This window comes from Gracilinanus agilis, chromosome 1 (assembly GCF_016433145.1).
Source record: "Gracilinanus agilis isolate LMUSP501 chromosome 1, AgileGrace, whole genome shotgun sequence".
Classification (NCBI taxonomy): Eukaryota; Metazoa; Chordata; class Mammalia; order Didelphimorphia; family Didelphidae; genus Gracilinanus; species Gracilinanus agilis.
The window spans coordinates 177,454,450-177,468,980 of NC_058130.1; positions in this window are offsets into that span (position 1 = coordinate 177,454,450).

Consider the following 14,531-nt stretch of genomic DNA (forward strand, 5'->3'; position numbering starts at 1 on the left):
GTAGAGTAAGGCGGTAAATTTACTCAAAAGTTATGCAAATAGGAAAGATGATTTTCTAGGTCTCTTTACCATGAATAATGATATACTACTATATTACATGCTTGTCAAGAAGGTAAGACTCTCCCAGCACCAAATTCAGTATCCTGTGGGTACTCAATAAAATACTTGTTCGGTGACTGTTGACCGGCTTGGCATCTGGGATAGTGGAGCCCTTTTTCCTCCTCCACACACACACATAAATGATTTTTCAAGATTTTCAAAGTGAAAGAGTAGCAGAGGAACCATCACCCAAGACACAGCATTTTAGAATGTGTTTATGCAAGAATCATAGTAGCATCACATATTTATGGAACATTTTGTGGTTATAAAGTATTTCATATACATTTATTTCTTTGACTCCATAACAACTTTGTGAGGTAGGTATTACCCAAATTATCCCTATTATAGAGCTATAAAAGTTGAGACTTAGATCAGTTAAATGTTTGGCTCAATTTCATAAGACTGTTTTAGAATCAGTTCTAAGTATTGGTTCCAAGGCAGAAGAGTAGTAAGGGATAGGCAATTGGCATTGAGTAACTTACCCAGAATCACAACACTAGGAAGTGCTGAATTTCAGATTTGAACCCAAGACCTCCCATCTCCAGGCTTGGCTCTCTGAGATACACTGAGCCACCTAGCTGTCCCAGATCTAGTATTTCTGAGCCTAAGCTGAGCTGTCTTTCCATTCAAACATACTCCCTCTCACTAGGATTTGTCAGTTCATTCACAGGTTCATAGATTTAGGATTGGAAGGGATTTCAGAGGACATCTGATTCAATTCCTGCAGTCTACATATAAGACAACTATAAAATCCAGGGATTTTAAATGATTCATCCAAGGTCACACTAATAGTGACAAAAGTAAGATTTGAACCAAGGCATATCTAGAATACTGTGATAAAAAAGACAAAAAAAGTCATAGAGTTAGTTATAGAATAGAGGCAGGGTACCACAGATTATAGAGAACTCAACTTGTAGTAAATAGACATCTTGTCTGAGAAGCAGGAAGTCTTCGATTCACCTCCCACCTATAACATACTGACTTTGTGACCCTGGACAAATTAACAGTAACTTCCTAAAATGACAAATTCCACAGACAGTGCCAAATGACTTTCCTAACAAGAATGTTCACATCTGGAGAGCCACCTACAACAAAGTAATTATAGGTTCAGTCCCTAAACAGCCAGTTAGATGGATAGATGGATAAATATATAGAAGGAGAAAGAGAAAGAGAAAGAGAAAGAGAGAGAGAGAGAGAGAGAGAGAGAGAGAGAGAGAGAGAGAGAGAGAGAGAGAGACTGTCCCAGGATTTTCCATGGCTTTTTTTCTCTGTTTTCCCTATTCCTGACTGGTATTTAATAGTAAAGTGTAAATTATTAAATTTAACACAATCCTATTCCTCCCTGAGTACTAACTACTGTTAATCTCTCAAAGATTAAGCCTGTGTGCCCTGTCCCTCTCTGCTTTATGGTTGTGAATTATTCTTCTCACACCAGAGACAAATTATGTCCCTTAGACATTCAGTCTCTAACTTGCTCCTTTGTCCAATGATTGGTTCTTTTATTCCACAACATGGTTTCTACACAGACACTAACATTAAAAGATAAAATTTCATAAAAGGATAAAAAGCAACAATCAAGCTTTCCCCAAGTCACACAAATGCCTATTAACTACTCTGCTTATCTCCTACCTATTAAACTTATCAGCAAAGGGAGACCCATCATATTTTCATCCACTCAAGACATTGAATACTTTTAAAATCCTTAAATAGAAAACATATTTAAAAGCTCAGAATTTGAGGTTGAAGGTAGCTTGAGTTCAAGGTTCTCCTTGATGCCAGTGCCTTAAATCTATTCCTTTAGTTTCTGACCATATACACCAGGTTTTAGACTACCTAATTTCTCTTCTCTCCATTATCTGTGACCTCCATTTTCTTGCATGTCTGGTCCAGATACTAACCCACTCTCTCCCCTTGACTATGAATGTAGCCTGATTACCTGGTTCTGAGCCACAACCTTAACCAGATGTTCAATATCTGAAATTGCCCCCACTTCATGCTAATCACCTGACTGCAGATACTCTCTACCTTAATCACCAGCTTTTGATCAATGCCTCAGATCCAGGCTGTTTTAATACTTTTCTTTCCTAGACTTCCAGGTTTATCTCAGTTTTCCCAAACTTGACTTCACATCTTACAACCTCTAGTCCACCAAGCCCTCCTATTGTCCTGGTGGTAACTCCAATTACTGCTTCTAAAAATATACGTAGCCACTATGCTTACAAATAACCTGGGTAAGGCAATAGATAACTAACTGTGCCATCTAATTGGTACTGCTCTAGTCTTGCCATTCATTATTTAGATGTTACATGTACTTCCTGGAGGAAAAACTATTCCAAAAGAAAGTTGACACTTCTGGTGTTTCACATCTGGGTGCCAAGAATCTATCTCTTTTAGGGAGCATCAAGAGGTAAGCAGGGTTTCATCTAGAAATTGTTTGCTGCTCAGATTATTTCAGCAGCAAACCACTAACAGCTGGCTGAGGTCTAAACCTCATTTAATGGTTCATGTCAACAAAGATGAAATTCAAGTGTTTTATCAGTGGCAAAACAGCAATGGGTTTCGATCCAGATTCTCAGGCTCTCAGATGAACCAGTTTTGTGTGAGGATCTCTTCTCAGTGGCTCTCTCCCTGTTTGAAATCTAAGTTAATTTAAAGGAAAATTCATGTCAAGAAACTATTTTCGTTGTGATCTAGAGAAACAGGAGAGAATATAGCATAAACAAATCCCTAAAAGCAAGGTTCTTAGAGGAAGAAGGAAAAGGCTGCTAGAACCATGTTTTCATTTTCATAAGATCATAGAAGGCTTCATAAACTTCTAAAGTGTCACCACTAATATTTTTAATTGGCTTATTTAAAAACTGCTATGAAAACAGGCAGCATGAGAAAACATATTTAAAAGCTCAGAATTTGAGGTTGAAGGTTGCTTTCAAACTCTAGGCTTGAAAGCAATAAAGACTCAGATTCAGATCCTGCTTCCAGATAAGCCTGTGTAATCAACAACAGGTAACACCTTCTCAGACTCTGTTTTACATCTGTAAAGTGGGATAATAATATCTGCAGTACCCTTCCCTCAAGTTCCAAAGGCATAATATATAGATGTCCCTAGAGATATAGATGGATAAGGCAGCATGGCATAACAGATAGAGAAAAACCTCTAGACCAGAAAAACCAGCTCTGTTATAAACTGGCTGAGTGACACCAAGAAGTCACTTAGCCTATATGCCCTTAGTTTCCTCAACTATAAAATGAGAATAATAATAGCATCTACCTCTCACTGATGTGGAGAACATCAAATAAAATATCTTAAAAATGTTTATAAAACTTAGCATACTTTATAAATGCTTGATATTATTATTATAATATTCTGCCACCTACACTATGTAATCTTGAGTGTGGGACTGACCATACCACTCTAGGCCTCAGTTTCCTAATTTCAAGAGGAGAGGATTGGACTCTAGATAGCTTCTAACATATCATCTAGTTTTAGTTCTATGATCCTACCCAAACATGGATTTTGATTGAAAATCAAGAAATAGGAGCAGTTATGGAGCACGATGAATAGAGGGCACGGAAGGCAGGAGGACCTGGGTTCAAATCTGGCCTTTGAACTTCCTAGCTGTGTGTTCCTGGACAATTCACTTAACCTCAATTGGCTAAGCCTTGCCACTCTTTCTGTTTTAGACTTGATACCAAGACAGAAGTTAAGATTTTTTTTTAAATCAAGAAATAACCTTATAACAGATTTGAAAAAATATGGTTTTCTAGGACGACCTGGTCTTATGCCATATTTCCTGTTTCTCCTTGTTCCTCAGCAAGGCAAACTATCTGAAGCAGGAAGCAGAATGTTGACTATCCTCATAAAAGCATTCTATGCAAGATTTAAACAGCACTTAAATTTGAGTTTAAAGCCATCTATTAAACACTAATGCAAAGAGCTTGAAATTTAAAGCATGTCCTCCATTCATATTGAAATTACTGACTATCCTGATTAACAAAACTCATTAATGAACTTAATATCTTTCCAAACAAAGTTAGCTTTTAGGGTAAAAAGTCATATTTCCAGAATTCCTATTACAGTACTTAAGAAGACTGCCTCTAATCTTTCTTACATCAATTCATCTTGCATACCAGTATCAGTTTAATTTTTCTAAAACCCTGATGACACCAAGTCCATACTTCTATTTAGAATCATCCATGCCTTTTTATTGCTTGTTAGATCAAATCGTCCTCATTTTGGTGTCTAATGGTTTTCATAAACTACTCCCATTTAAGAAAATCAGCAAGCATTTATTTAATGCCCATGTGCCAGACACTATGCCTGGAGTCAGGGGATATAAAAAGTCAAAAATGTTAGAAGAGCTTTAGTGGTACAGTGGAAAGAGAATCAGGAGACCCAAGTTGGAATACCACCACTGTTTTTTACTACCTGTGTGACCCTAGGGAAATCATTTAACTTCCATGGTCCTCAATTTCCTCATCTGTAAAATGATGGGGTTGGCCTATGAGCTTCTGACAGAGATAATTTATGAGTATATACAAAAAGATATAAATCTAAAAGTATATATGAAATAAGTAAATACAAGATAGTGGAAGAGAGGAGTTGGGACAGTAGTCCCTAGGGGAGGGGAATTGAGGAGGAGAGAAGGGCAGAAAATGGCCCTTAAACTGAATTTTGAAAGAAACAAGGGATTCTAAAGGATGGAGGTAAAGAGTGAGGACAGTCCAGACATGAAAGAAAGTCAATATAAAATTCTGGAGTGTTGGGTGTGAGGAATAGTAGAAGGATTGGTTTGTCTAGATTATAGAGTTTGAGAAGGGTCACCCATCTTACCTCCTACTATTTTCCAAGAAGGATCCTTATGATCCCTGACATATGCTTATTTCATTCTTACCTCTGTACCTATTCTTATATGCCTTTCTCTTCCTATTGGGATGGCTAATTTCTCCATATTTCCCATCACCACACCACCCCATTTGGTTCTCTTCTAGTAATGGAGATGGAAGGATTCATTTTTTTTTTCTAATTACCAGCACCTGGGAATCTTACAATACCCAACCCACAAAAATAGGATACTTATAGTAAAGTCTCTACTTATACTAAAGTTCTACTCTCACAGAAACAGACTATGGCAATCTTGTCCTGATCTGGGACAGATACCATAATCTCTGACTTTAAAAATGGTAAAAGCAACTAATGTCAAATGGGAAGAAGAGGGAAAATGTTCACAATTAATATAGAAAGCTGCCCTTTTAGCAACCTTCATGGCTCCCAGGGCTAATAGCAATGATAATATTGAATATTCCATAAGGGACCAGATACTTCACAGTGATTCCTCAAAAAAATAATATTTGGACAGTATGGGAATAAGATTGACAAGGCTGATACCCTCTTTCTTAACTTTCTATAATATCTTCTCTATATTCTCTTCAATGAAACAGAATAAGCACTAGAAATAGAATCAGAAGACACAAGTCCAAATCCCACTTCAGTTAGTACATGTATGAACTTCAGCTAATCACTTATCTCTGAGCTTTGCTTTCCTCATTGGCAAAAGCATGAGATTTGAACTATATGGCCTCTAAAGTCCTTTGCATCTCAAAAATCTATGATTCAAACACAATGACCACCATCAATTTCAGAGAACTAACGATGAAGCAAGCTACCCACTTATCAACAAAGAGGTGATAAAATTATCATTGAGAAATCTGTGAGGGGAGAAGGAATTGCATATTTGTCACAAGAGTTTTCTTCTATTTGCTCAATTTGGTGATGGGATGGAAGGAAGGAAAAATAAATGCTTGTTAAGTTGAAAAAAAAGATATTTTTTACATATACAAAAAAAATTAGTTATCTTATGGAGATTTTACTATTAAAATGAATTTTAGCCCTTCATTACCTCCCATCTTTTCTGAGTTAATTCTGCCCCTCCCATTAGACTGTGCACTCCTGGAGAACTGGTGAAATATGTTATTCTTCTTTGTATCCCCAACAGTAGCTAGCACCCTGCTTTGCTTGTAACAGGCACTTGCTAAATGCCTGTTCTCCTGATCTGACAACTAATTAATATTTTGGATATGCATCTGCAAAGAGTGTTTAGGAAAAATATGAAAACTGCCTCTTTTAAAGCATTAACAAAGCTTTAAAATGGCCTCTTTTAAAGCATTAGTAATGTACTCCATCTTGCTTCTATTAGCTTACAAAGTCCTCAGAGACAAAGATCATAACTTCTCATTCTTCTCCAACATTGCTCACACAAATACGCCCAAAACCAGCCACAAATAGTGCTGAGAACCTTGTAATTCATGCAGATACTGATAAATAGATGCTCAGTCTATGCCCTGGAGTACCATTTTCATAACCATCAGGCTCTTGATACCCATCAATTACTGTTTTAAAAACTGAATGAACGTGATGAGGGAAAGATACAGGAAATCTGAAGAGAAAAGGGCAAGTGGGCAGCTCCCATCTGGAGTTATGGAGAGAATCTTTCTTTTCACTTACTCAGATTGCTTATTTAAAACAACAACAACAGTGGTAGCTATAAAACAGCAACATTTGGCCCCTTAAGTCCTAGACTGGATAAGCAGTTAGGTCATCCCACTATAAATTGTAGCTATCTGCAGCATTGCCCCAAATTGACTTTGACATACTCGGAAGTAGGCTATCAAGAGAGTGTGCAGTAGTTGTAAAGGCTTCTTTCTGCTTAGCCTCCTCATCATTATGATAGAAATTTGGAAACCATTCACCCAACTTAGGGTCCTTTTCCCCCCAGCTGTTTTCATCTCCAAGCTGCCCATCCAGCAGAACTGCTTAATGTGGCACCTTGTTCTCCCATTTCAGATCCAAAAGGACTGCATGACCTCCCATCTATGATGCAGTGTTCACCTGTTGGAAATAGAGCTGTGGTGTTCTGGTTTGGAATCTTTTCAGTCTGTTGGCAGTTTGGTTCATTAGTATTTAAATGTACAATCTGAGCACTCTGTGATATCAGTGAGCTTTTTCACCAACAATAATGTTAGTCTAGTTTTCCCTGCTTTCATTTCCTTGCTTTCACCTGTTGAGAAAGGAGTACAATACAGGCATGAGAGACAGCCAGAGCAAAAAAGTGCAGAGATGAAGAGCAAGGTGTTGATGAGAGAAAAGCCAGTTTTGTTAGCCTGTAGGATGCAGGAAGTGAAGTAATATATACTGAAGCTGAAAATACACATTGGGGTTGGATTGCGAAGGGCTTTAAAAGTCAGAGGAGTTTATATTTTATCTTAGAAGCAATTAGAAGTCACCCATCTGAGGTCAGTGGAGGACATGATCAGAGCTAGACTTAAGGGAAATCACTATATACTTTTGTGGAGGACTAACTAGAGGAAGGAGAGACTTGATCTCCTTAATGGGGAGACCAATTAGGAGGCCATTGCAATAACTGAAATGAGATGTAATAAGAGTTTGAACTAAGGTGATGGCTATGGGAGTTAGGAGAATAGGTTGGACACAAGAGAAGTTGTAGAACTTGAAATAGCAAGACTTGGCAGCAGATTAATCATGTAGGGTGAGAGAAAGTAAGGATTTAGGGATAATGCTGAGATTAGAAACCTGGCATACTGGAAGAATGATAAATGCCCTTAACAAAAAGAATTTGAATAAAGGAATAGGGGAAAGAAATGAGGACATATACAATAAGTTCTTTTTTAGAAAATGTTCAGTTTGATCAGGAAATTATGGCGAGACAACTAGGTTTCTCAGGAGTTATATAAAGAGCCAGACCTAAAGACAGGAGATCATGGGTTCAAATTTGACCGTAGATATTTCCTACCTGTGTGACCCCAGGCAAATAACTTAACCACAGTTGCCTACCTCTTATCACTATTCTTCCTTGGAACTAATATTTAGTATTGATTCTAAGACAGAAGACAAGAGTTTTTCTTTTATATGAAAAAGATTATAGGTCACTTTTGGGAGAGTCATTTCAGTTAAGAAGTGATAACAGGAGATAGACTGCAATAGGTTAAGGAAAGAGAAAAAAGGAAGTGGAAGCCATAAATGTAGAAAGCTTTATCTAGGTATTTGATAAGAGATGGAAGAGAGAGATCAGATGAAAGCTTGAGGTGATGGTAGGAAATTACTTAAAACTGGGGGCTGTTTTTTTTTAAAACTCTTAACTTCTGTGTATTGGCTCATAGGTGGAAGAGTGGTAAGGGTGGGCAATGGGGGTCAAGTGACTTTCCCAGGGTCACACAGCTGGAAAGTGTCTGAGGCCGGATTTGAACGTAGGACCTCCAGTCTCTAGGCCTGACTCTCAATCCACTGAACTACCCAGCTGCCCCCCGGGAGCTGTTTTTTAAGGATATGTGGAGCCTAAAGATGTTTGAAGATATCAGTAAAATAATAGTATCTATCATTAAGGAAATCTGCTGGATGTAATGGAAGGGGACCAAGGTCCCATGTAAAGAGGTCAGATTTGGAATAAAGTCTTTTTATGAGTCCAAAATAAAGGAGAGAGGTGGTGATATCAAAAGATTTTGTGATGATGAGAAGGGAAATTAAGGAACCAATTAAGGAAGACTAAAAGGATTGCCTCACTACAATGAAAATGCAGTTGAGGTTTCATGACAAATTGGTGGTTCATCTAGTAGGACTTCCTTCAGCTCCATTCAGCAGTATTAGGGTCAGAGCAGGCAGATGGGTTGGGAGGGTGGGAGTGATAGAAGAGTCCACTATTGGGATTTGTCAAGGAATAAGCAGCAATATAACAAAAGAATAAGGGATTTGAGAATGTGAAATTGAAATGATTAGCTATAGAGTTGAGATTAAGAATGGAGAAAAGTTGTCAGAGCAGACTAAACTGTTACAACAACCTCAAACAGATCTTTCTTCCTCCAGCCTCTCACAATCACCATCACCAAAATGCATCCTTTACAACATTTCTAAAGTTTTAACATTCCAATAATGTCACTCCTCTTGTCAAAAATCTTTATTGGCCCTTCATTGCTAAGTCAACCAAGTCTAAGATTAGCCTAGTAAGGTCCTCTATAAGTAAATTCTCACTGCCCTTCTGAGACTTATTTCACAGTACTCATCCTTATACACTCTAAAATTCTGCTAACTCCTGAGATCTCTGATCTCCTTTCTTAGATATTGTTCCATCCTCTTATTTTGGCATGATTTTGTTCACATCATTCTTCCAACAGACTTCTTTGGTATTGATTCCCCTCAGTGTTCTCAACTTTTTATTTCTACCAATTGAAATATCTCCCTTTCTTTAAGTTCTGGCTCAGTACCCTGTCCTTCATGAAGCCTTCCTTCTTTATTTTCTCCATATACTTCTACAGTCCCTCGTTGCCACCATCAGAAGTGGTCTCTCATCTCAAATCTCTTTAGCACTTGTGTAGACTCCTCCTTGGAACTTATCACATCCCATTTGCCAGTTATGAAAAAACTAGGGTCTACTATGCCCCTTGTTATTTACCTTATCACTCCTAATTCCCTCTTTTACCCTTCTTTCCTGAGAATAGCAATTGAATCAATATAATCATCACTACTGGAACTGAAGAGATAATTGACTGTCCCATAGTCCATTCACAATTTACATTACTCCCAGACCAAAATTTCCATCCATGGCTACTCCATATGTGTCTCCCCTTAATTAGTATAAAAGTAACTTAATGGTAGAGACTATACCAATCATTGTTTTAAATGTATCCTCAATGACCAGCGCAGTACCTGCTTTTATTCATTCATCTTATTCTATTTTCATTTTTGCTCATGTATATGTTTACTCTTTCCTACATATGGTATTATGAGCTTTTTGTGAGCAAGGATTATGACTTATTTCATTTTGGTATCTCCTCTTCCTTTTATAATGGGCATTTAAGAAACTTTTTTCTGATCAAATTGAAAAAAGGGAAGAAAAGTCACCCACCCATCAGCAATGAAGAATTTTAAGTCTCAAAAATTTGCTGTTTGAAGGTATATCTATGAAACTCTTACTAATTTAGGGTTTCTGAAGTTAGGGTTGAAATTTCCTACAGTAGGGATTTTCTACTAAAAATGATTGAGTCCCACACAAGTACTGTGGCAGAACAAGTACTGTACAATACTCCAACATTTCTGTACCAACTGAGAGAACAGATTCCCATTCTAATCTTCTTTGCAATACTAACCAGCTGGTAGGGTCTGACTCAGAGGTGGCTGTGCATTCATAGTGGGCGAATGAGCCCTGTCAACCAATTGTAAAGACCTCTGGGAACTTTGCAGAGGAAAATGAAAGTTGACCGGAAGTTTACTTAATAATATTAAAACTTTAATATTTGGGAAATCAAGAAACTAAGCAAATTCCAGGAGCTAAGATGGCCTGATCCAAGATTCTATTAATCTCAAATGTAACTTTTTCTTTTTTATTCTCAAAGTCAATGGCAACAGTCAATTTGCTACACCTCACTGATTTTCCCTATACTGAAAGATTCTTCGCTAGACAGCTGACGACTGATGGGAAGATCTGTGGGCCCAAGACAGAGACCAGAGTGATTGTAAAACTTTATTTGGTATTACCCAATGCCTCTTATTGGAAAAACTTAACATGAGAATGTGCTACAATTTCTTCTGAGTCAGAGCATTTATTTCTGAGTCATGAAAGCCATCCATTCAAAGACTTTACTTGACCTCTTCTTGAATCCAATTATGTTACACCCCTAGTGGGACTGAGGGAACAAGACTGAAATTAAAAGATTTTTGTGGATACTGGCAGACAATGAAGAATGTATTAATTGCCAATGGGCCAGGCCCATAAGCATACAATAATATAACATGCCATTCCAAACTTTTATCAGCAATCAAGAAGCTATACTTACACAACACACTGAGCCTCTTTGACCACACCTTGAAACTCAAAAAGCACCTTACATTCTGGGAATCTTTTCTTTCTCCAGCTTAATAAAGTTTCAAGCCTTCTCCTCTTTGACTTATTATCAGCCATTTATTAAACACTTACTAATCATAAAGTACTACAGTGAGTAATGAAAATACGAAACACAAAAACAAAAATCCCTGCCCTCAAGGAAATTACATTCCTTGTAGGAGGAGGCAAGAGACACAAGATGTATACATATCCACTATTATTTCAAACTTTCTCTCTTTTCTTGTTTCCCCTCTCAGGAATATGATTATTTAAATTAATCAAAGAAAATAGGTCAAAAAGTTTAGAATTTCTTCTGTATTGATCTCCCATGAGGGCAATGTACCACACTTTACTGCATTCCATAACCACTGACGGAACCAACAAAAGAAATTCACAGCAGAGCTCATCTCTTCTTAACTCTCAACTCACCAGGCTTCAAGCATACCTTCTTCTCCCCACTTCGTTAGAATTGAAGCTCTTTGGGAGCAGTAACTAACTTTCTTTCTGCTTGTATTCGTACTCCCAGTTCTTAGCACAATATCCGGCACAGAAAAAGTAATAAATAGTTGTTGACAACTTGAAACCAGCGAATTCTTCAGCATGCCTCCATCATCCAATAATGTGACAAGGGCATAAAATCCGTAGAGTAATTTTCTTCTAAAATAGAGTTTATAAAGAGACAAATAGATTTCAATAAAATTCTTTCCAGATTGGTGAGATTACCTATAAAGAAGTTTGATTGAAAGGTAGTACTCAACTCCTAATTTCCAATTACTAAAGGAACCTTCATATCCTTCAACAAAGTTCTCTTGCTCTTCTTTGTGCTACATAATGGCATACATAGAAATGTTGTACTCATGAGCAAAAATTTGAGGAGGGAGAATATATTACACTGTTAAAAAGATAGAGCTCCCTAACCTCTTGAGAATGAGGAAATATATAAGAGAAAGGAGGCCAGTGACAATGGATGTCTCCTTGAAAAGTATTCCCCTGATGCCCAAACATTCTCCTACCCAATTCCTTTTTAAAGGTCTCCTAATCCAAATTCCCCATTTTCAGATGACTTACCTCAGATTGTTATGAGTAACATTCCTCCCTATGCAGAAAAAAACAAAGATTTTGTACAGATTCCTACTAAATGCTCCTCAAACTGAGATACTTACTAACTTCATGTCTTGGACTAGTATGACCCTGAGTTCATTTTCCTTACCTTTTGGCTCATTGACTTCTAAGGTACTTTCCAGATTTAAATCTATAATCTGGGGGCATCAAGGTGGCTCAGTGGATTGAAATTCTGACCCAGATAGAGATGGAAGATGGTCCTGGGTTCAAATCTAGCTTCAGATACTTCCTTGCTATATGATCCTGGGTAAGTCACTTAACCTCTTTTGCCTAGCCCTTACTACTCTTCTAATTTGGAGCCAGTACACAGTATTGATTCTAAGACAGAAGGTAAAAGTTTGAATCTATAATCTCATAAAACTTAATTACACAGAGGTTGTGATTTGCCCCAAGTCACATATCAAGTTAATGCAAAGGTAGTACTCAAAACTAGGTCTTTTGACTCTTGTGTCACTATCTTTTCTACCATACCACTATAGCAAGCTGCTTTTGATGGTCAATTCTCAATGTTCATTTTGATGGACTCCATATCTGTCTTTCGGATTCACTTGTATTTGGGGATTGGCAATGAATATAGTGTGGAGGGATCAATAATCACGCAAAACTCATCACTCACTAAAAAAAAAGTACCCAACTCTGATGGGTTGGTAAGTTGGGGGTAGCGAGCTTCTAAGGAAATATTCTGGTGAAGATACAGAATGTTCTTATGATATCAAAGGAGCCACACTGAATAGATCTCAGGTAGTACAGTCAAGCTGAAATGTGAAGTATGAGCCCTCAGTATCTAGCACTCTAGTAAATATGAGTCAGCATCCCACCTCTGACTGACCACAATAACAGTGGATACCCTCTATAGCCCCTTATTTGGCTGGACTTGTAAATTTCCCTCTTTGAGGAAAATCCATCAGATGACATGCCACTGTCAGGGTGAGAAATGAAGTCTCAAGCACCAACTTTTATCAGGCAAATGACTTCCACATTAATGGGATATAAGAATAGCTTCTCTTGCTTGTATTCCAAATCCCTCAGCCTTGAAACAAAGAAGGCTAGAAATCATTTCAACAGTTCTTTCCAAATAACAATGAAGGAATTAAATCTTTGCTTTTCCTAATGAATCATGTTAATTAGAGATTGGTTAGATATATGGTTTCCACTTGGCCACTTCAACTGTATGTATATAGGCTTTAAGTAAAAACAACAATAACAAAAAAAAAAAACCAAAAAAAAAAAAAAACAACATAGGCAGAATTTGACAGGGACCTGAACAAAATCTTCGGTATTATTGTCTGAAAGGAACAGTCTCTCATGACAATCTGCATGCTTGAGAGTGCATTGGACACCAGACTTGGAATCAGAAAAAGCTGAGTTCAAATCCCTTCTTAAGCACATATATTAGCTGTGCGAACCTGGGCAAATCACATAACTTATCTCATCTCAAGAAGTAGTTAGACTCAAGTCCTCTAAGGACCCTTCTAGCTCTAAAACCATGACTGTGTAATTGGAGGTCCTCCATACCAGTGAATGAAATAACAGGTATGGGTAAAAAAGTTTTGCAATCAATGTAAAGGTAGTTCAAAAGGAGATTAGAGAAGATACTTCTATTCCACCATTTTTTTAAATGAAAGGTCTACAAGTGTTATACATTGCACATATTTTCAGACATTTTCAATGTATTGATCAATTCTTCTGATTTTTAAAATTATTTTGCCTCAAAAATATCATTAATTGGTTCCGGGTTAAGATGGCGGCAGAGTAAGAAGCAGCTCTTAACCTCTCTTGACCAAAACACACAAAACTCCTCAAGGGGACATAAAAACAAGTCCAGACAAACGGAGGAACCCCACAACAGGGCACAGCGTGGAAGGTACGTGGAATCGAGGCATTTCCATGCTATAAAGGGGTGAAACAGCTCTCACTAAATCGCGGGCTGAGCAACCACCCCACCCCCACCCCCTCCACACACAACACCTATAGCGCCGAAGCCAGCTAAAAAGAAATAGAGCAAGTTTGGGGCACCCATTGAGTCATTGGCAGCTCCAGGGCCTGTTCCTGAGAGCAGCAAGATTTAGGACCCCAAAAAGCTAACGAACGCACACAAAATTTGAGCATGGGAGCAGGGCGTGGAGAACAGACATAGGGTACAGAGCGCGGGCTCAGAGCGCAGGCACAGGCAGAGGCGTGGGTGGAGGCAGACACAGCCACAAGCTAAAGCTCTGAAACCCTGAGTGGGGAACCAGTGCAGATGGGTATACTAGCAAAGAGACTCCAGCAAGTAATTAAGAAGATCATCCACCATGATCAGGTCAGATTTATACCAGGAATGCAAGGTTGGTTCAACATTAGGAAAACCATCCACATAATTGACCATATCAACAGTCTAACAAACAAAAATCACATGATTATCTCAATAGATGCTGAAAA